Source organism: Pan paniscus, chromosome 6 (assembly GCF_029289425.2).
Source record: "Pan paniscus chromosome 6, NHGRI_mPanPan1-v2.0_pri, whole genome shotgun sequence".
Taxonomy (NCBI): domain Eukaryota; kingdom Metazoa; phylum Chordata; class Mammalia; order Primates; family Hominidae; genus Pan; species Pan paniscus.
In genome coordinates, this window is record NC_073255.2 from 115,488,999 (window position 1) to 115,511,949 (window position 22,951).

The 22,951-nt window shown below is 37.1% G+C and overlaps 1 pseudogene; it reads left to right on the forward strand.

Annotated features, from left to right (window-relative positions):
* The window catches only part of LOC129398336 (tigger transposable element-derived protein 1-like), a 115,469-nt pseudogene extending 93,505 nt beyond the window's left edge, over positions 1-21,964 (forward strand).
* The last annotated feature ends 987 nt before the right edge of the window (positions 21,965-22,951 follow it).

Sequence of the window (22,951 nt, forward strand, 5' to 3'; positions counted from 1 at the left end):
TTCAAGCAACTGTACTCATTATTGTATCCAACTCCATGTCCAGGATCTCTGGGGTATGTTTATTCCTCCTTCACTTCACAATCCCACCTTGAATAATATGTAGCCTATAAATTTTAAAAATTGTCATCAGCATACTCTACACAAAATTATAGGGTCAAAAAGAGGGTAAAAAAGGAAAATAAGTCCAAATATTTAAATACATATATTTGCCACAGCAGTTCATTTTTCTTTGAGTGGAACAGCTATGTTTGATATTTATGATTTTTCTTTTATGATGCACATTTCATATTTTTGTCTTTAAGCCAACAACACAGCTGGGTGTTGTCTTCACCTGAAGAGGTGACACAGAACTTCATTCCTGAGGGATCTGAGTGTGTGGTAGTCCTGTCTGAATGAAGCTGCTTGAGTCATCCATTAACATTTGCCACAGCACATGGAAGAACTGTGAGGTACTCTATGGCGTCCTTGAGTTACCTCCATACTCTGTCCTTCCTTCTCTGCCTTCATTGAACATCAGCAACTCTATTTCCCTTACCTGATCCAAATAAATTTCCCCTGCTATAATATAATACAGAGAGTTCCTGTTAACACAGTAGCAAGAAGAGCTGGGAACTGTGCTGGTTTTCTCCAAGAAACCACATGTAGAGCACCAGCTGCGATGGGAGTCATTACCTTATTATGTGTATAATAATCTATGCGCATTCTTTAAGTCCATCTGTCTTCTCTATAGGCCAAATATGTGAATTTACTGGGAATGGGGTGGAATAATTGCTTGAATAGCTGCAAGTTGTTGATGACAGCACTCACCTCTATAATCCTTCTAGAAATATGAAATTGCGGGTGGGAGTCTAGGGGAGGGATAGCATTATGAGAAATACCTAATGTAGATGATGGGTTGATGAGTGCAGCAAACCACCCTGGTACGTGTATACCTATGTAACAAACCTGCACATTCTGCACATGTATCCTAGAACTTAAAGTATATATATAAAAAAAGAAATATGAAATCGCTTTGGTTAACTATTATGGTATGGAGATGCAGTTCTAGGGTCTTCCACTTGGTTTTTCCTACAGTGATAGCCCTCACTCCACAGGTCAATCGGCCAATAAGAGGATTTTGCTAATTACTGAATATGTCTGTCTCAACTCTGCCTTCTGTAATTGGGAAAATAGCCAAGAGGTGGATTTGCAGACTCAATGAACTCTCCGTGAGATGGATCCAAGCCAAAACTCCCTTAATCATCTGACTTCCATAAGCCCCTACTCTGACTGGCAAACCACAGTGGCAGAGAACAATCATTATAAAGCCTTTCGGGGATCTTGGTTGTCTCTACAGTGATATATTTTCCAAAGCCTTAGTGAATGGGTATCCCCTGTGCCCACCTGGGAGACAGAGGGAATAGCCGAGCATTGTACATCCTAATTAAGTTCACTTCATTCTCATTTCCTTAAGCTTTTGCATACCTTTTTCTTTAAGACACCAAGGATATTCTGGAGTTTCATCTTCACTTAATTCATAAAATGTGAGAGTCCAGATTTCAGTCATACAACCAAGCAAATTGTTAGAGCCACCCTCAGCTGCTTGAGTTAACGTAGTGAAATCAGAATCTCTGTCCGGCACACCCACATCAATAAATTCAGTCTAATCCAACATAATATTTTGTCTACCCTGATCTAACACTTTAGGGTTTATTTCCACATATATTCCCCAAATTTCTGTCAATATAAATTGGCAAAATGTTACAATTTTTGGTGTTTATGGTACTTCTCTTAGATCGTGTTTTTAACCTACCTCCTTGGAATCTGTATTTGAGTGCTATTATAGGTCTAGAAATTACAAGAGGTAGGAAAGAAGAGTTGAGAAGGCTCAGTACTTTCTTGTAAAATTTTAGGAGAATTTATTACATATTCTTCAAGAAAGGTTAACTTCCTCAGACAAGAGGAGAAGGATGTTTCTACTGGGAAGGGAGGCTCAGAGGAATTTGAAATAGGCTGAGATGTCTACATCTCACTCTTCAAGGCCCCCTCTTTCTCCTAAATAATGCCCCAACTTTAAAATGCAATTCCTTGTGAGACTGTGGATCCAATTTGTGTTGTAATTCAGCCACCTGTATAATCTATACCCTGTGGTACACAAGATAAATGTTTCTTTCAAGGCAGTGATGAAAGCTTTCTAGTTCTCTACCTAAGCTCTGATCTGCGAAATCTTATACTCTTTATCCCCAATATAATTCTCTATTGCAGTAAGTACCTCGTCACCCTAATCTTCTATCAACATTGGACTCCAGGTGACCACAAGTGATCATTTAAGTATCCATTTGGCCACTGCATGTCATAGACTACCAGACCCCAATTTATCACTGACGATGGGGTCATTAATGTTTTTATGTCTACTCAGATCAGAGAACCAATTCTAGATTTCCATGAAATTCTGTTGGCCAGTGAAGTAGAACCAGTGTTAGTATTACTGGAATAATAATTTCAAAAACAGAAATTATGGCTTATAAGAAGGCAAGAGGTGGTAGAAAAATGAAGGTCTGGAAAAAAAATTTAGATGAGAGAAACAGTTACTAATCACTGTAGCCTGGAATACTGGCATTGGCAGAAAAGCCAGAGATGATGGGGAAGTCCAAGAAGCCGCATGCATCCACCAACAGACAACTGCAAGGTGGGCACTTATGGAGAGGCCTAAATTCCACAACCACTGGGATGCTAGAGCTCTGGAAAATGTTTGTAACACACTCCACAGCTGTGATATGTGAACTCTGAGGAATCTTCAATGTCTGCGGAAGCCAAAGTAACTGATCAAGCTGCAACATCTAATCATCTCACAACTGTCTCATAATAACTTCCACTTTATCTCCTCATCCAAATCTTTTCTAAATTACTCTCATTGTTAAATTTTAACTCAGAATTTAGAAGGGATTGATGATAGTGGTGCCAAGCTGACAAGAACCAATCTAGCACAGCAAGGAAATTCTCCTGTCTCAACAATGGCACTGGGAGGAGGGAAAACTCACTTTTTGAGAATTTATAGCATCAAGCCAAGCCTCACAGGGATCTTTGTTTGAATATATGCTGCTCATGTTGGTTAAAAATTTTCTAGTTGGAAATTCAATTTAATGTGGTCCTGTGGTGGTCATATTCACAGAAATAGAATTCTCTTGAAACTCAAGGTATCATTCTTCATAGCTAGCCTTCTCTACTGGTCAAATGAATGAGATAAATGGAGATATTAGGGACATCAGTATCCCTCTCTCCTCCAAGTCTTTACGGCAAGTGACTATTTCCGCAGTTCTTTTAGAAATGTGATACTGCTTTTGGTTTTCCATTTTTATAGGAAGCAGGAAGTCTAATGATTTCTACTTGGCCCTTAATATCTACCTAGTTCCATAGATCAGGGTGCCAGTCTGCTTGTTGCTGAAAATGTGTATAACTCAGAAGTTTCCAAACTTTCTTGGTGTACAGTGTTCATAATATCATAGTAATTTTTATGTAGTGCCCTTAGACCAAAAGAAATACATAGTAGTTCTGTTGATTAAGTAGTTAAGTTTAAACAACTTAATAAGTATTTACGAACTAACAAGTTACTACCTGTTTGAAACAAAATACATTTTATTGAAAGAAAAAAATCTTTTAATTTTCTTCTTGAAGAAACAAAATCATTTACTAATGGGATGTGTTCATCTTACAGAGTATTATACAACTTCTCAAACCTTGGTATCAGATTAGAAAATGCCACTTTCATTTCCTACTCTCATTCCTAAAATATTAATTTCCCACATAGTGCTTGTTTTTTATCAAACAACTGCCAAAAATCTTGTTTTGCAAAAACTACAACATTTAAAAAAAAATAGCACAAATTAATGTAACTCTGAACTACCTTTAGCTAGCAGTTCTCAAGGTTTCTAACAGATATCAAGTTTCACTGTGTTCCTTTCACCAAATTTAAAATATCCCTCTATGTCCTTGTGGCTCAGCGTGCCTCAGCACAAAGTTTAGGAACTCTGGATATAGCTAGTATATAGAATAGGATAGTTCTAGGAGTGTAAACACAAATAAATCTTATTCTTGCCCACTGATTCTTTAAAATATACTTACTTGGAGAAATTTTTCTCCCGTTGCTGGAGTGTTTACTGTGATTCAGACAGTGTCATAAGCAGGCGTAGTAGTCCATTTTCATGCTACTGATAAACACATACTTGAGACTGGGTAATTTATAAAGAAAAAAAGATTTAATGGACTCACAGTTCCACGTGACTGGGGAGGCTTCACAATCATGGTAGAAGGCGAAAGGCAGGTCTTACGTGGCAGCAGACAAGAGAGAAAATAAGAGACAAGCGAAAGGAGAAACCCCTTATAAAATCATCAGATCTCGTGAGACTTATTCACTACAAGAACAGTAGGGGGAACCGCCCCCATGATTCAATTTTCTTCCACTGGGTCCTTCCCACAACAAGTGGGAATTATGGGAGCTATAATTCAAAATGAGATTTGGGTGGGGACACACCAAACCATATCAGCACGTTACAAATATTAATGGATTCAGTCATGATAACTCAAGGTAGTAGCTACTATTATTATTCCCAATTCATATACAATGAAACTGAGCCAAAGAGAGATTAAGTCTCTGGCCCCAAATCAATACAGCTAGTAAGTGGTAAATCTGAGACTGAAACCCAGGAAAATTTTTGTCTCCAAAGTCCAACACCTTTAATCACTACATCATGTTTCCCCTTTAATGCAAAGGTAATACTTCTATCCCAATTGAGCAGAGACACCAACAAAAATACCAACACTGTACACTGGGTATTACCACTGAAACCTCTGCTACCACTACCCCAGAAATTGCAGAGGCAAAATAATCTGCTGTCATGCACACCAGAATGGATCAGATTTGGCGCTGCACCTGTTTCTCTCATCACTAGCTTCCAATGACAGAGCCTAAGTCAAATGGTTAAATTTCTGCACTGTAATGAAATGGAAGATGAGAAAGAGATTTATATTTCTATAATGGGAGGTACAAGCTCAGTGGAATTGTAATTCACCAAATATAAGAAGGGTGCTCAAAATATTGAATGTCCAGAAAGAATGGCAAATGCCTCCTATAACATGTAACATTATGTCTTCCATATATGTAGTGATAGACATGAAATATTAGCCATAACAATTGTTGCCAATAATTATATTAAGCAGTGAATGTGTTTTTAATATAATTTCTAGATCATACGGTGGTAAATCAATACCATGCACATTTATTTATGCCCCTGACTTCACAAAATAAACCTTCTATCTATTATTTTTACTCACAGATAGGAATATGTGATGTGTTGTTTCTTTCATTGACATTCACTAAGCCTACACTGTTACAGACAAGAAAAAGATAAAAATATATCAACCCACATGCTTTTGAAAAAGAAAAAAAAAGGTTCTCTCTCCTCCCCACAGTGATTTCCTCTCCTCCACACTTTTCAAAATGTTGGTCTAAATATAGATTGAAATTACTTCCCGGGGCATAACTTATTACATTCCAAGATATTATCAACATATTCATATTCTCTTCAAATCCATATTAATAGAAACTGGTCCAAAACGAGTTATTAGCCATAGGAGATAATTTTAAGTTTTAGCATATCCTTGTAATTGGTGACTCAAGTAACTGTGCCCAGTCAGATATAACAGAATTAAAAATTGGGAGTGTGTTTTTGCATAAATATATGCACACTACCTAGAGAAAGAGAAAAACCAAAAACAGGAAAATAGCAAATTTCATATTTTATTGTAAGACTTCAAGAAGCCCAATACTCAATCACACCAAAAATTCAAACAACTTGGTATTCTGTCTCAACAGGAGCAATAGTAGTTCCTTTTATGATAGGAACAACTTGCCAGACCCACTTGAATTTTACAGATCTTATGTTTTTAAAGCAGGTAGAATATTATCTATAAGAAAATGTTTCACATCTGTTCAAATACCATTAATTAATTTAAAAAATCAAAAGACTATCAAGACATTTTAAAAATGACTCCAAAACTTATTGAGAGCACCATATAACTTGAAAACAACACTTAGATCCCCTTAAAATGTCTCAAGCATATTTATGGTTGCCTGCTTCCTGTGGGATGGATGAGGGAGAAGACCAAATAATTTCTAGAGATTATATAAAAAGGCAAAGGTACATTCATTTGCTCTTCTTCCAGGAGAATCAGGTCTAGACCTAGCTACTCAACATTTAGTCACACATGTTCACTTAACATTTAGTTCTTTAGTGAAGAAATAATAACCTCAACAGAACTCCTGTTCCCAAATGTTTTCACATCCTGTTTCTCACCACTCTCTTCCATCTCCTGCCTTCTCTTCTCCTCTCCAACTCCCACATGATTCCCTTGATCTCCCCAGGTCTTCCCTCCACAGTACCATCCTAAATTCTGACTCATTTGCTCCCTTGCCAATTCCTCCAGCAACACCTTTCCTTTCCCCATCCCCACTGTCAAACTTTTCTGTCTTTAGAACCACTCCCTTAGTGGCTTATTCTCTGCTGTTCCAGAAAGCTAAGTAACTAATACATTAATGAAGGATAACTTGTTAGTGGCAAATAACGCTCTAGTAAATTACTCCGGTAGGAAAGTTGCATCCTAAAAGAGAATTCTTGAACCTCCATATGACCTCCCCTGGTTACCCTGGGTGACCTCTCTTCATTTGTTATCTCTATTAGAGCACTTTAAAATAACATTTTTCTATCTTACATTATAAAATTTTTAAGCATGTCCATCTTTACTCTTAGATTATATGAGAGGGCAGCCACAACTGATCTTGTGTCCCTGAAACACCAAGCAGTGACTCCATTCAATTGTGTCAATAAAGCTCGCTTGAGAAAGCTAAGGCTGGGGCGGAAGTCAGTTTTTCAGAGCTCTCAAGCCATACTACATAGGATGCCTCCTATTCTAGCTTTGCATAAAATCCACTCTGGAATTAGGCAGTAGGTTGGTTTGAGAGTTGGCCTCCCTTGCCCCTTTCTTTCCTCCACCATCAGTATTCACAAATACAGATGTGAAGCTTCTCTTCTCCACCCAGTAAGTAACATATTCAATGTTCTATGATACAAAGGAAGACAGTGAGGGAGAGAGAAAGCAATAAGGTCCTAAAAGCAATAGAAGATAATAGGGAAAAGAAGAGAAGAAAGTGAAGACAGAATATACCTTACAACTTTTCTACTTCTAGGGAGTAGACATAAAGTGACATAAAGTGAAAACATTGAAAATGACATAAGGTGAAAAAATAAATGCTATAAAAATTACCAAATCATTCCTCACTACTTTAACGTTGTTTGGCAAGATGATGTCCAAGAGGCTATTGAGACATGGTTTTTCTGGGTGTGAAAAATGATGTGGTAAGAAATTGTTCCCAAAGAGCCAGTCACTTAACTCAGGAAAATAAAATTCACAAGATGCTAACAGCATGAGATATCATATCATGTTAATATGCAGAAGAGAGTGCTGAAACAATATGGTGTGCTGATTAAATTTTAGAAAATCCCATTGTTAAGAGATTTTTTTTTCCATTCAGACAAGTGTTTTGGAGGCAAATATTCACATTCTAAAATTAAAGCTATCAGATCAAATGACAAGATAAAGGCTATGTATTGGTAGTTAACTGATTAAACAAGAAGTGGGAGATTGAGGAAGAGGAAGAGAGAAGAAGAAAAGGGGAGAGGAGGAGATGGAAGAGGAGAAGGAAAGAAAGATCCTAGAGTATCTTGAAGTAATTAAAATATTTCCAGCGGCAGTAATTCTTGATTTAGGTGTGTCTGACATATTAATAATTATTTTGAACTGATTTAGTTCTTTCTAGCAAATAGTAGAAACTTTTATAATATAATCTACATCTGGGGTGAAGGCAAACCTCCTGCTTTGAAAATGCTGAAAATGTGATCAGTTTTCATACATGGCTATGAGGTACAAGAAACATTGAGAAGATTTCTGGAATGTCCATAAAGATCAAGCATTCCAGAAAACTTGGAAACAGCAGATGAAAAAGAAGAAAAGATGTTAGGAAAGTTGTGTGGTTAGAAGGCAATGAATACAACTTGATGTTCTAAATAAACTATCTAGTCAGATCAAAGTAGAAGAGAGAGAATTAACAGGAAATTCATTCGTTCATCCTTTCATTCATCAATAGATAAACATCGGTGTGTTTATCTATTCACTAATTCAACATGTATTTGTCAAAAGCCCTCTGCATACAAAGTCCTGGAAGTACAGTGTTGAATAAAGCAAACACAGCCACAGAACGCACATTTTTCATAGAATACTAGGGTTCTGCTTTTGCTCCAAGAGAGATTATGGAAAAATCATATATTTTCATCTTGTCATTAAATGACAAAGTGTAGCAGACACTTATTGAACCCCTCAGGGATGTTAATTGGACTTCATGTCACTAGGAATGCAATAAATTGATGTTGTAGCAGAGTGTACTGCCATTAATTATAACTGGCCTTTCTCATAAATATTTCAGAAACCATTTGTTATCTGAAAAAAAATACAGAAAGGGAATTTTAGAAAACATTTTTAAGTGAAAGATATATAAAGGGGATTTATTTCCTGTTCAGTCTAAAGATCATTCACATGAATTTTGATGGTGACAAAGAATTATCAACCCTTATTTTCTGTCTCTAAGGATTCCACATTTTAAGTGTTGAGTTTCAGAATAAATGGAAAACTGAGAAAATATTTTAAAAAGAATAAATAAACAAAATACAAGAATATGCTTTATAAACCTTCAGGTTGTCATGGCACCCATCACATACTGCTTTCCAGACACACTGCCTCTTGAAGTGATTTTAAATCTCATCTACCTCTTTTAATTTTATTTTGAGTTTATTGTCATAAATTTTAATAGGCTTAGCCCTCAGACCATGTCTACTAAGCAAAGCTTAAAATCTAAGGCCAGAAAGTGCTCATTGATGCTTCTTTAATCTGAAATTCTAACAGTGAAAAACAAATGTGATATTTCTATAAACACTCTTACCTCCTATTTCTAGTTGGTTTCCAGCTATCTATCCAACGATACTTTTCATAGTCTCAACATGGTGCTTTGTCATCCTTCACATAGGTGCCCCTATTCCCACCTCTCCTTTTCCTGTGCTTCTCCTGTCATATGGAGTGACTTATCCTTCACTCTCTACACATCCAGTTTCTTCCTTTGAGGTCTCACTTAAATACTGCTGCCCATGGACCCAATGTCGGGGGCCTAATCAGTGTAACAGTGATTCCTCTATCATCTATGAACACCTGCAGCATTTGTGTCTGTGCTTTGATGCTTGGCCAAATATTGGCAGCATCTGCTCTTCAAAGAGGGTGAACTCTTCCAGTAAATTAATGAAATGTTATAGTACAGAAACACCTGACCCAACACTTAACCCTATATTTTAGAAGGGAAATAAAGATCTTCATACTTTCAGTAAATGCCTGACTTTTCTCCAAACTCCCCTTTTTAAAATTATGACTTTAGAACCCAACAGGAAATGCTAAACCTAAGAGGTAAAGGGTCTTCCGTCCTTTTTCCAAGTAATTTGTTTTTTGTTCTAAGTATGATTTAATTTAATCATTGGATTGTTCAAACTGAACTTTCCCTAGGAAATTATGAAATAAGCAAAGTTTGCCCATAATGCACCCCATCTTTCCTTTTTAACCTAGACTCTAAGTCACTCTTTCTTCCCAGTGATCTCAAAGTAGAACATATACCCACTATCAAGATCTGGTAAACTAATCCACTCCATTAAATGTAGTCTTGAGCCAAGGACCAGGGGAAATTTTCTTCTCTTTGCCAGGCCCCAAATTAATTTGCATTTTTTTCTGGAAAACAGTGAGTAAAAGCTCAGATCTCCATCAAAGGGACATTAGGCAGAAGGAGTTTTCAGTAAAATCACTGCAGTTGCTACTAAAGATAGCACTAAGGAGTGATAATAGCTAAGATTACTTGAATACTTGTTTGTGCTAACTGACTTCATCCTCTCAACCCTTTAATGCAGATTCTACTTTTAATTCCTATGCACTCTTGTCCCACATAGGCCCAGTCGTTGACAACATAGCAGCCAGTGTAACTGTTTAAAACCCTAAATCAGATTAAGTCACTGCTCTGTACCCAGCCTCTCTGAGACTAAAAGCCAAAGTCTTTCACACAACCTATCAGATCGTCCAGGATCTGACTCTCTGTTCCCCACCATGACCTCACCTGCTACTGCATTTCCTTTTCCTGCTTCACTCCAACCTCCCAAGCCTCCCTATTGTTGTCCTTCAAACACAGCAGGCATGCCCCTCTGCCCCCAGAATCTCTGTGCTAGCTGCTTCCTCTGCCTCAATGACATCTTCCCAAAGAGACCATCCTTTTGAAAATTAGAACACTCATCCCCACCTCCATGGTATTTCCTGTTCTCTCTACTTTGCTCTATGTTCTCCCTAGCAATTATCGTCATCTTGAGTACTATATTACCTGTTTGTTGATGAACTTATTTATTATATTTTGGTTATTGTTTCATTTTGTTTCCCACTCTAGAATGGGAGCTTCACAAGTACTGGGATTTGTCTGTTTGGCTCACTTGAATTTGTAGTGTTAGCACAGTGTCTAGCACATAGTAGCCATTCAGCAAATATTCATTGAATGACTTTATTGAATAATTTGTGAGAGAAACTGAGACATGGAGAGGTTAAGTAATTTGTCTAAGGACACACAGCTAATGAGGGGCTGAAGTGGGATTTAAATGATCTCTAAATAACAGCAGAGTGATTGCCTGTGGCTGAATGCATCAGAAGCAGACTGTCTGCCAGGATTCACATACAAGAGGTTTGTTAGGGAAATGTTCCCAGGTGAGAGTGGGGGAAGCAAGCAGGGAAGGGGACGAAGTCAAGCAAGGGTGAGATCTCAGGCACAGTCCTGAAGAGTGTGGCTTCTACCTAATCCCACAGCGATCTCTGGAATATTAGCTATTCCTCTACTCAGAATAGTCCTAGTTGGACTTAAAGCAAGGGCCAGGCTTTCATGACCCCTTATTTGGCAGTCCTGGGTCTGGCGCTGTGGGATGGGTGAGGCATACATTCTCAGGCACTTACTTCCAGGTCTCTGTTTAACAGCAAATTTGCTCCAGCAGCCTGGCAGCAGTTAGGGGTTAAAAGCTGGGTATTAGAAGGAAAAGCACACCATAGGGCAGGAGGGTGCAGGAGGGAGCAGGAGAAGATAGGCACTAATGTACCTCTACAGTGGTTCTTCAATGTCTCTCATGATGCCTAAAGTCATGCCCCAACTCCATATTGTGGCCTAAGACTCCAAATAATCTAGCTCTTGCTGACCGTTCCAATCACATTGTGTATGACGATTCCCTTGTTCACTGTGAACTAGTGGCTCATTGGCCACAGGACCCTTGCACCTGCTGTCTTCTCTGTCTAGAACACTACTCATCTAACTCTTTACATGTCAGTCTGCTCTTGACCTTTTGTGTACTAACCAAAATATCCTCAAAAAAGCCTTCCTTAAGCACTGAACCATCACACTTTTTTATTTCCTCAAAAGTATTTGTCACAATCTGTAATTATTTTTGTTCCATGTGTTTATTCATTTATTTATTGCTTGTTTGTTTACTGTCTCCCCACTAAAATATAAGCCCCATAAAGGTAAGGACACTATCTGTCCACTTACAATATCCCTAGTACCTCTCACATTATAGGGGTTAAAAATATTTCTTGAGTGAAAAGAAACGCTGGGAGAGAAATGACTAGCCATGTGAGGTCATAGCTGCATCTACCTACCCCAGAGCCGTTTGAGGAGAGCTTCCAAAAGTTAAATTTGTCCAAATCATAAATGAGGCTAGAAAGATGAAGGATATATGAGTGTGGTTAGAATCACCACATTTCACAGGGTAATTTGGGTATCAGATAAAAGCAGCCTCTCTTCACTCTCAGTGAAGACATCACTTTAAATATGCTAAATATACAGGCTGAGACTGAGAGCTGATATTAGAAAGGACAATATAATTTTGCTAGGTTAGTTAAAATTACCCAAGGACTGAAGGCAGAGTCAGCCCACAGGAAGTATAGAAAAACCTGTGCTCCCCAGCATCCATTAACTTGCCCATTTCTTTTGTGAATTGGAAGACAGTGTACCAAATGGAATATAGAACTATCATTTTTATCTTTTCTTCTCTCAACCATAGAATAAAAGTAACCCTCCTCCAAAAAATAAAAAGAAATAGTAATTTTTTCTCTCCTTAAAAAATGGGCTGCCTTGACAAATTTTATAACAGATACAAACAGAAACACAGAACATGGATTTTATTTTAAGAATCCTTCGAAGTCAAAGCAAACTTTCAGTTTGTTGTCTTAACTATAAAAGCTTAAAAGATTTGTTAATGTGTTGTCTTATTTGCTGCCAATGAAGGAGTCCCCAAGGTATATTGTCTATGAACACTTCTAATTTTCCAATTTTAAATATTTCTTTAGAAGGAACACATATGATCTAACAGCATAACTAAGAATTATTGCTGAGACTTTAGTATTTCTTTAGAGTCCAATAATGGGATACATGAGTACATGTGGACTAGGCTTCCATCCTTCAATTTCTGCTGCTATTACTCATCATGGCAGGCCATGGCTTGTCCCTGTTACCTATATATAATCAGAGTGGCTACATATTTTCCTAATCATCTCAATCATAATAATAACAATTTAAAAAAACCTCCTTTCTCTTCTTATACCTACTTAAATGTTCACTGTCTTTCTAAGCTCTGTATATAAACATGTAAAAAGTTAAGCAATCCAATATCCCTTTATACCAAGAAAATTTTGTAAGATAGGTACAAAGAGGGCTTTAAGGTATAATGAGAAAGGGGTATAATTAGAAAATATTTTCCTAATTCCTAATTGACATTTCTTTGTCAATAACAACTTTTAACATTTGTTTACCAAAGTAATAAATGTACATGCTGGTTACAGGCAACATTCCCCAGGCCATCCCTTTCTTTCACCAGGCTCATTTCCTAGCTATTTGTTCCAGTTTCATTGTCTCTATAGTGTATTTACAAATGTTTGTTTATTTATATTTTCTTAATATGCATATTTATTAACAGGTATTAATATTTTATATTATGTGCAATACTAATATAAATATATATTATATGCATCGATATTTTATTAATATGAATATTTTATTATTATTAAGCATTTTTAATATACTTCATGAGCTCTTTGTTTTATCAATGCTTAATTCCTAATATTTTGTATTAACTTCCTGCTATGATTGATGAAGATTTACTGCACTCCACAATCATCTGCCTCCTCTTCCCTCACCTTGCCAATTCTATTAGCTTTTCTTCTTTCTTCACTGGCTACCTTTGCATACTACCTGGATTCCTCTTGTATCACCTATACATAGAGATTTTTTTATTTGCCATTTAATAATATTGAGCTACTGGCCTTCCTATTCTCCTTGTCACCTCTTCCACCCCACCTTTGCCTCTTAACTTGTCATCCTTCTTAACTTCTCTCATCTTTACCCCTAATTCTGTAGTGCCAAGATTAATAACATGTATTCTGTTCTGTAACCATAATCAAGTCTCCTATGTTCTGTCAATACATTGTTCTAGGAGTTAAAAACCACAAAAAAAGTGTATAGTCTTATGACCCATATGCATATTTTCCAATGCAGAACAATCATTAAGATAACATTTCTTTTTCTTTTCTTTTTTGGGTTTTCCCTAGAATTACATTGCCTTATTGTTGTTCTCAATTTAAGAAAAATATCTTCGTTTATAATGTGAGATTTCTGATGCCCTTGGGAGCATTTATTCTTTTTCACAGAAAAGTGTATTCAGAGGTTTATTTTATTTTTAAAAGTAAGTATATAATTGATACGCTATAGCTAATTGAAGTTAAAATTCATAAACTTAATTTTTCCTTAGGCTTTTAAATTACAAATCTGAATTTCTATTTACAAGTCTAGCATATTTACACAATGACTTTTAACCTTACTTTTGAATAATGTTTGTTCCATTTACAAATTTAGATAAACCTTTGAATATTTCAATTTTATTGTAAATGCAATATTATCAGTTATTTACTGAAAAATAAAATATTTTCAACTACTAAGCCATTTTAATAAATCTAATAAATAAAATTCATAAATATGGTGAATTTTGAGTTTTCTTAAATATTCCAATAGTGTACATAAACTTGTAAGATTTCATTTTGAAATCAGTCTAGGCCGGGCACGGTGGCTCAAGCCTGTAATGCTAGCCTGTAATGCTAGCCTGTAATGCTAGGCCAAGGTGGGCGGATTGTCTGAGCTTAGGGGTTTGAGACCAGCCTGAGCAACTTGGCAAAGCCCTGTCTCTACTAAAAATACAAAAAAAAAAAAAAAAAAAAAAAAAACTTAGCCAGGCATGGTGGTGCTCACTTTTAGTCCCAGATACTCGGAAAGTTGAGGCACGAGAATTGCTTGAACCCAGCAGGTGGATGTTGCAGTGAGCCAAGATCATGCCACTGCACTCCAGCCTGGGCAACAGAGTGAGACTCTGTCACCAAAAAGAAAAAAAATCAGTCTAGGCTGGGCATGGTGGGATGCACCTGTAGTCCTAGCTATTCAGGAGGCTAAGGCAGGAAAGACACTTGAGCCCAAGAGTTCTAGATGGCAGTGAGCTATGATTGCACCACTGCACTCTAGCCCTGGGTGACAGAGTGAGATCTCTTCTCTTAAAAAAAAAAAATCAGCCTAATTCAATTACTCTACTATAAATTTCAAATTAGTGTCCCACCATTGTCACTCTTACTAGCAGATAGAACTCTAAATGTGCGTGAATTCCTCAATGCAAAAAACAAAGTAATGCTCTGAGTCTTCATTCTTTTCTGATGCTTTCCCACAAAAGACAATTATATTTTCAGTTAAGACCTTACTTTACACAAGGAGAGTGGATGTTGTGTTCTCACCACAAAAATGGTAATCATGTGAGGGAATGCATTTGTTAATTAGCTAGTTTTCACCATTCCACCATGTGTGTATGTGTATATACATATATATGTATGTGTGTAATATATATATCCATATATATATATCTCTCTATCTATCTATCTATCTGTCTATCTATAGAGAGAGAGAGGGAAGGAGGGAGGGAGAGAGAGACAGAGAGAGAGAGAGAGAGGCAGTCCTCATTTTATTGTGCTTTGCAGATACTGAGTTTTTTACAAATTGAAGATCTGTGGTAACCCTGCATTGATCAAGGCTATCAGCACCATTTTCCCCACAGCATGTGTTCACTTTGCTTCTCTGTCACATTTTGGTAATTTTTCACAACATTTTGAATTTTTAAATTATTACTATATCTGTTAGCCTAGTAACAAATATAGTAATAATCTGTCATTATCTATATGATAATCTGTGATTAGTAATCTTTGATGTTACTATTGAAATTGTTTTGGGGTTCAATGAGCCAGGCCCATGTGAGACAGTGAACTTAATCGATAATTATTGTATGTGTTTTGACTGCTCCAGCAACCCATTCTCCTTGGGCTTCCCTGTTCCCTGAGACACAACAATATTGAAATTAGGCCAAGTAATAACCCTATAATAGCCTTTAAGTGTTCAAGTTAAAGGAAGAACTGTATGTTTCTCACTTTAAGTCAAAAGCTAGAAATGATTAAGCATTAAGTGAGGAAGGCATATCAAAGCCAAGACTGGTCAAAAGCTAGGCCTCTTCTACCAGTTAGCCAAGTTGTGAATGCAAAGAAAAAGGTCCCGAAGAAAATTAAAAGTGCAATTCCAGTGGACACATGAATGATAAGAAGACAAAACAGGCTGGGCATGATGGCTCATGCCTGTAATTGCAACACTCTGGGAGGCTGGGGTAGGTGGATAGCTTGAGCCCAGGTGGTCTAGATCAGCCTGGGCAACATGGTGAGATCCTGTATCTACAAAATTTTCTTAAATTAGCCAGGATGGTGGTGTGCACCTGTGGGTCCCAGCTACTTGGGAGGCTGAGGCAGGAGGATTGCTTGAGCACAGGAGGCCAAAGCCACAGCAAGCCATGCTCCTATCACTGCACTGCAGCCTGGGCAACAGAACAAATCCCTATCTTAAAAAAAAAAGGAGCAAAACAACCTTATTGCTGATATGGAGAAAGTTTTAGTGGTATGGATAGAAGATCAAGCCAGCCACAATATTCCCTTAAGCCAAAGCCTAATTCAGAGCAAGGTCCTAACTCTTTTCAATTCTGTGAAGGTTGAGAGAGGTCAGAAAACTGCAGGAGAAGAGTTTAAAGCTAGCAGAGGTTGGTTCATGAGGTAAGAAGCCATCTCCATGACATAACAGTGCATGGTGAAGCAGTAAGCACTGATGTATGAACTGCAGCAAATTAACCAGAAGATCTAACTAAAATCATTTATGACAGTAGCAAGAGTAAACAACAGATTTTCAATGTAGAGGGAATAGCCTTCTACTGGAAGAAGATGCCATCTAGGACTTTCATGGCTAGAGAGTAGAAGTCAATGCCTAGTTCCAGAGCTTCTAAGGACAGGCTGACTTTTTTCTTAGGACTAATGAAGCTAGTAATTTTAAGTTGAAGTCAATGCTCATTTACCATTCTGAAAATCCTAGGGCCCTTAACAATTATACTAAACCTACTCTGCCTGTGCTCTACAAATGGAACCACAAGGCATGGCAACACATCTGTTTACAGCGTGGTTTATTGAATATTTTAACATGACTGTTGAGATCTACTGTTTAGAAAAAAAAGATTCCTTTCAAAACGCTACTGCTCATTGACAATGCAACTGGTCACCCAAGAGCTCTGATGGAGATGTACAAGGAAATGAATATTGTTTCTATGCCTGCTAACACAACATCCATTCTGCAGCCTGTGGGTCAAGAGTAATTACTTTCCACTTTCAAGTCTTATTATTTAAAAAATACATTTTGTAAGTCTATAGCTGCCATACATAGCTATTCCTCTGATGGATCTGGGCAAGTAAATTGAAAACCTGGAAAGGATTCACCACTCTAGATGCCACTAAGAACACTTGTATTTCATGGGAGGAAGTGAAAATATCAACATTAACAAGAGTTTGGAAAAAGTTTATTCCAACCCTCAGAGATGACTGAGGGGTTCAAGACTTCAGTGGAGGAAGTAACTATAGATATGGAAATACCAACAGAACTAGAATTAGAAGTGGAGCCTGAAGAGATGACTAAATTGCTACAATATCATGATAATACTTCAACAGATAACAAGTTGCTTCTTATGGAGGAGCAAATAAAGTGGTTTCTTGAGATGGTATCCACTTTTGGTGAAGATTCTATGAATATTGTTGAAATGACAAAGAAGAATTTAGAATACTCAGTAAACTTAGTTATAAACCAGTGGCAGGGTTTGAGAGGACTGACTCCAATTTAGAAAAAAAGGCCTATTGTGGGTAAAATGCTATCAAACAGCACTGCATATTTCAGAGAAATCTTTTGTGAAAGGAAGAGTCAATGGGTATGACAAACTTCACTGTTATTTTAAGAAATGGTCACAGCCACCCCAACCTTCAGCAACCACCACCCTAATCAGTCAGCAGCCATCAACATCAGCAAGACCTTCCTCCAGGATAAAGACTATGACTCGCTGAAGGTTCAGGTAACTGTTGGTATTTTTTAGCAGTAGGTATTTTCAAATTAAGGTATGTACACTGTTTTTTAGACATAATGCTATTGCACACCTCATGGACTGTAATATAATGTAAACATACCTTTTATATGCCCAGCAAAATAAAAAATACTGTGTGACTTGCTTTATTGCAGTAGTCACTTTATTGTGGTGCTCTGGAACCATACCTGCAATGTCTTCAGGGTATGCCTGTGCTTCAAAACACCCTGTTGTACATGATAAATACATACAATTTAATCTGTCAGTTTAAAAATAAAATTTTTTAAATAAAATTTTAAAAAGACTTTTTTTTTTTATCAATTCAATACTTAATTATTTATGTTCCCATGGTTAAATTACACTCATCTTCTTAGGAAACAACTTCTCAGGTAACTAAGGCTATTTTTAGCTACACATTTTACCTGGCAATAAGATACAGAGCTATAGACATTCGTGGTAAATATTCTTACAGTTCACTTATCAAGCTATTATATTATCTCCAGGAACTTTTGGGATTGCCTTCTTATGCTTGAGGTTACATAAAATCATCAGACTTTGGCTGGGGTGCCAGTTGGGAATACTGATGCAAAACACTGAACAGTATTTATACCATTAAAAGAGTTAGGTAGCTCTATTATATATCGAATTCTTCAATTGAGACATATATTAATAGATCTACAACTCCAGTCAAATTGATTGTTTGGATATTGTGTCTCTGGCTTGTAAGGTATGTAAATTTTATCTGAGTGAAAAGACTTGTAAACTCAATGGAAACCTACATTCTTTTTATGTACACCCTATTATAGGACTACATAACTCTCAAGGATAGATCCAGTTGAATTCTGGGTACATTTCATTGCTTTGTCTCACTATATGGTCATAGCTTTCAAGTCAGTTTACTGACTTTCAATTTTTTTTCAATATCTTCATCTAATCAAAAAATTATTTTAGGGTTCACCTGTCCTGCCAGAAACATACTTCCTGAATCCCTTTATCCTTCTATTGTAATCTGGACTTCTGTTTTCTAGAGTAATGCAACTGAGATCTCTTTTCACTAATTTTTTAGGTTGGTCCATTTTCTTTTTCTTGAGTATCACATCTTTCCCCTTGGTTTACTTCATTTTGCTGATGAACATCCTTAAGTGACTCCCAAAGAAATAATATATGAAAATAATTTTTTAATGCACATGTACCAAAATGTATTTATGCTGGCCCTAAACTTCATTTGGCTGGGCTGAAAATCACTTTCCCACAAGATTTTGATAGTATTTTCTTTTACCATTCAGTGCTCATGATAAAAAGTCTAATGCTATTCTGCTTTTGTGTCCTTTTATAAGTTATCTGTTTTTGTGTGTATAATTGTTTGCTTGTTTTTTGTTGTTCATCCCTTAACAATTTGAGTAACTTCTTTTTATCTTAAAGATTATGATATTTCTATCACAAATGTCTGGGAGGATATTTTTATTCCCAGTGGCCTGAAGACACAGGGACTCATTTAACCTGAAAGCTTGTGTCTTTCAACTCTGAGAATTTTCTTGTTTCATATTTACATTAAATAAAACAATACATTGTATTTAACTCAATATATCTGAAATATTATCATTTCAATCAATATAAACAATTTTATTTGATAATGTCCCCTCCTCTGAATTCTCTTTTCTGCTTTCCAGGAACTTCTCTTCACCAGATGTTAGAATCCCATAGTTGGCTCTTTCTTTCTTTCTATATTTTTTCCCATATTTCTCATAAATTATTGTTTTATTATAATTTTTGGAAGATATTTTCCACATTATCTTTTCCTTCTTTTATTGAATACTTTTAACTTTAGTAATGTTTCCTATTAAGTTGTTTTTAGAGATCTGGTTTTGCTGTGCTGCCCAGGCTGGTCTCAAACTCCTAGGCCCAAGTGTTCCTCCCACCTCAGCCTCCCTAGTAGCTGGCATTACAGGTATAAGCCACTGCACTCAGTCTATTTCCTATAACTATTTTTTCAATTTTAATAATTCATTTTATTTAACCTATCAAAAATATTATCATTTCAATCACTGTAGAAAATTCATTGGATATTTTACACATCCTTATACCAAATATTCAAACCTATGAGTGTATTTTACACTTACTGAACATCTCAATTTAGACTAGCTACATTTCAGGTGCTCAAAATCTACATGTGGCTGGTGGCTACTATATGGACTGTGGGAGCCTAGAATAACCAAGCTTCTTCACACATAGTAGATTTGAGAAGGGCATAATGTCACAACTAGGATGCATTTTGTTACTTGCATGTTTAATCTTTTTAGGCAATGCAGATTTTTCTATATTAAGATTAAAAGACAAAGGCTGTGCTGATTTTTCCTCTTTTCCCCTATGTTTCTGCAACAGATTTCTTTGCAGTACCTTACATGTGCCATATTGTAAATGATAGGAACTAGCCCTCCCCTGCCAAGGATCCTATATTGATTTTTAAAAGCTACTTTTTATTATCTGATTTTATGTTTTTCTTGTATGATATTCTTGTGTTTGAATACAATAACTCTGGGAATCTCTCTATGGGTACTATCAACCATTATTTTGTTTTGTTTGTTTCATGTTGTTTGTCTTAGCTTTTCTCTTTCATGTTGAAGGCCTTTCTCAAATTTCTGATGGTCCTTGATTGTTTATTTATATTGAATATCAGCTTCTAAAAGCCAGTATCCAACTCTGTGAAATAGGTGGCCTTTGTCACATAGTAAACTTCTTACTAGGGTAGTAATTCATGGACTCTAGCTGCACATTAGAGTCACCTGAGGAGATTTTAAAAATACAGAGCAGTGGCCCCAGCCCCAGGGAATCTGATTTAATTGGTCTGCTGCAGGAGTAAGCACCAGTTTTCTGTCAATTCTCTAAAAAGATTCTAATTTGCAGATGGAATTCAGAGCCACTGCTTGGAGCTTACAGATAGCTGAACATGTGGAGGTTCTTGGAGAGTGGTGTGCCCAGGGAGGGGATGGAAGTACCATGCCCCTTCCCCCATACCTCATCCTACACATTCTTTGCAATACCTTTTAAAATAACCAGTAAATGTGAGTAAATGTTTCCCTGAATTCTGTGAGTCATTCCAGAAAATTAATCAAATGCAAAGAGAGGGTCACGTGAATCCCCACTTGAAGCCAGTCAGTCAGAAGTTTCAGAGGCCTAGACTTGTGACTCTTATGTGTATGGGGGACAGTTTTGGGGGCTGAGCCCTCAATCCATGGAATGCAATGCTATATCAAGGTAGACAGTGTTGGAATTGAATTGGAGGACACCCCAGCTGGTGTCTGCTACTTGGTTTGTGGTAAAAAAAATCCTCCACACGTTTGCTTATTGGAATCTTCTGTGTTGATTGTTGTGGTGTAATAGTAGAGGAAAAACAGTTTGAGAGTTTTTCCCTGCACAATTGCTGTTTAAAGTAGGATTTGCTGGAATGACCTTGACGCATTGGAAATGTGGTTTGGGAAGAGAAAGGATAAAAGAGCGGGAGATAACAAATCTTTGATTCCTGAGTGGCCACGTGGTCACCCAAGGTATGAAGCTGCAGCTGTGTTGAGATCAGTTACTAAAGGTAAAAGTTACCAGTGGAATTAAAGATGAATCTAACTCCCAGGGAGCTCATTCACTGAATGCATAAGGAAATGCAAACTAATAAGAAAAAAGTGAAATATTCAATCTCTTGGTTACTGTTATCTATAAGAGCTAAAATGAAATCAAAAGAGAATACTGGGTTGGACCTTCCTGCAAGATCAATCTCAGATTTCAGTCAGTCTGAGCTGAGGCCACCAGCCTCAAAGCCACCCCACCAAGGGCAGAATTATGCAGTGATAACAGAAAGTATCTGTGAGACCTGTGGTTACAAAGAAGGTAGTCAATATGCGGGAAGGGCAAAACTAAGTAACTACTGAAAACAGGGGGTATGGTGTAAAGGGATTGTTCCATTTTGTAGATTAGTGTCATCAGCTTCCTAAGCAACCTTTACTAAAATGGATTATAAGAGTAACTAATTTAGGGAAGTACCTTTGTTTTTAAATGCTGCAGAGTGGAAGAGCATGTTTGGGGTGATACAGGACCCACAGCTCCCCATTGAACAATCACAGATGGGTATATGTGATCCAGATACACAGAAGGTTATTCCTGAGGGAACAGTCGGCCTGATAGACTGGATAAAAGCCACTATAAGATGTGTTTACCCTGACAAAAGGGACTATCCAACTCCACCTATTAATGTCAAGTGGAACATCCCAGATAAAGCAGCTGATATGCGTTGTATGCAAGCCGTGTGAGACTGGCTGTATGATGACAGGGTTACTCACCTGCTGAATATGCTCATTACCCAGGTTATGGTAAATGCTGTGGCTAAGGGGGCTCCTTCTACATGGGCACCCTATGTGACATTACTCCTGCAGAATCAAACAACAGTTCCAGAAGCCTTATCAAATTTACTGTTTCAGCTTCCCCTCATGAGTCTTATGGTTAATAAAAACATTAGGTTAGTTAACAAAGGAATAGGGAAAGGCAAAAGGGATAGTCAAATGACTGGTCGCAGAAAGGTGGAAATTTTTTAAAGTTATTAATAAATAAGGTGAGTAAAGAAAGCATTGATGGGGTGAAACTAAAAGGAAAAAGAAAGAGGAGAGTCATGGAATTCATCCCAAGAGGGTGGAAATCTTTAGATGGTTATAAAAAATGGAATGAATAAAATGGAAATTGATGGAGTTAAAACAAAGGTCCTAATACAACACTATTGAATTTTGGGTGAACCAACAGGAACCCCTGCTGGCCCCTCAACATTAAAGGGCCCCAAACCAGTTTGCTGTATTTCCCCCAATTTGGAAAGACTTAAAAAGCAGTAGGCAGAGACTACAATGAGAAATCTGATATGAAATTGCCTGGGGCAATTGTTGGACAGATTAATGAAGGTAAAGATTGACAAAAAGATCAAGGACCTTTGGCTCAACCCCTGGCTAAGGACCCAAAGCCTTTTGCACAAAAGAGTGTACAATGGTTTGGGGGTGGAGAAGAGAAGTTCCTGAAACTGGAACTTAAGAATGGAAAGGTTGATAGGATTATGTCAACTGATACATTTGAAAATGCTTCATGTGAAGTGGTTGCAACTCTTTTACCTGATTGTATCATGAGAACCAACATTGTATCTTATTGGGAAATGTTTCTTCTACCTAGTTTTGTAAAACAGAAGGCATCTAAATCCAGCCTTCAAGCAATATGAATTGAACTGCTAATGGGAACCAGTAAGATTGCCAGAGCCCACA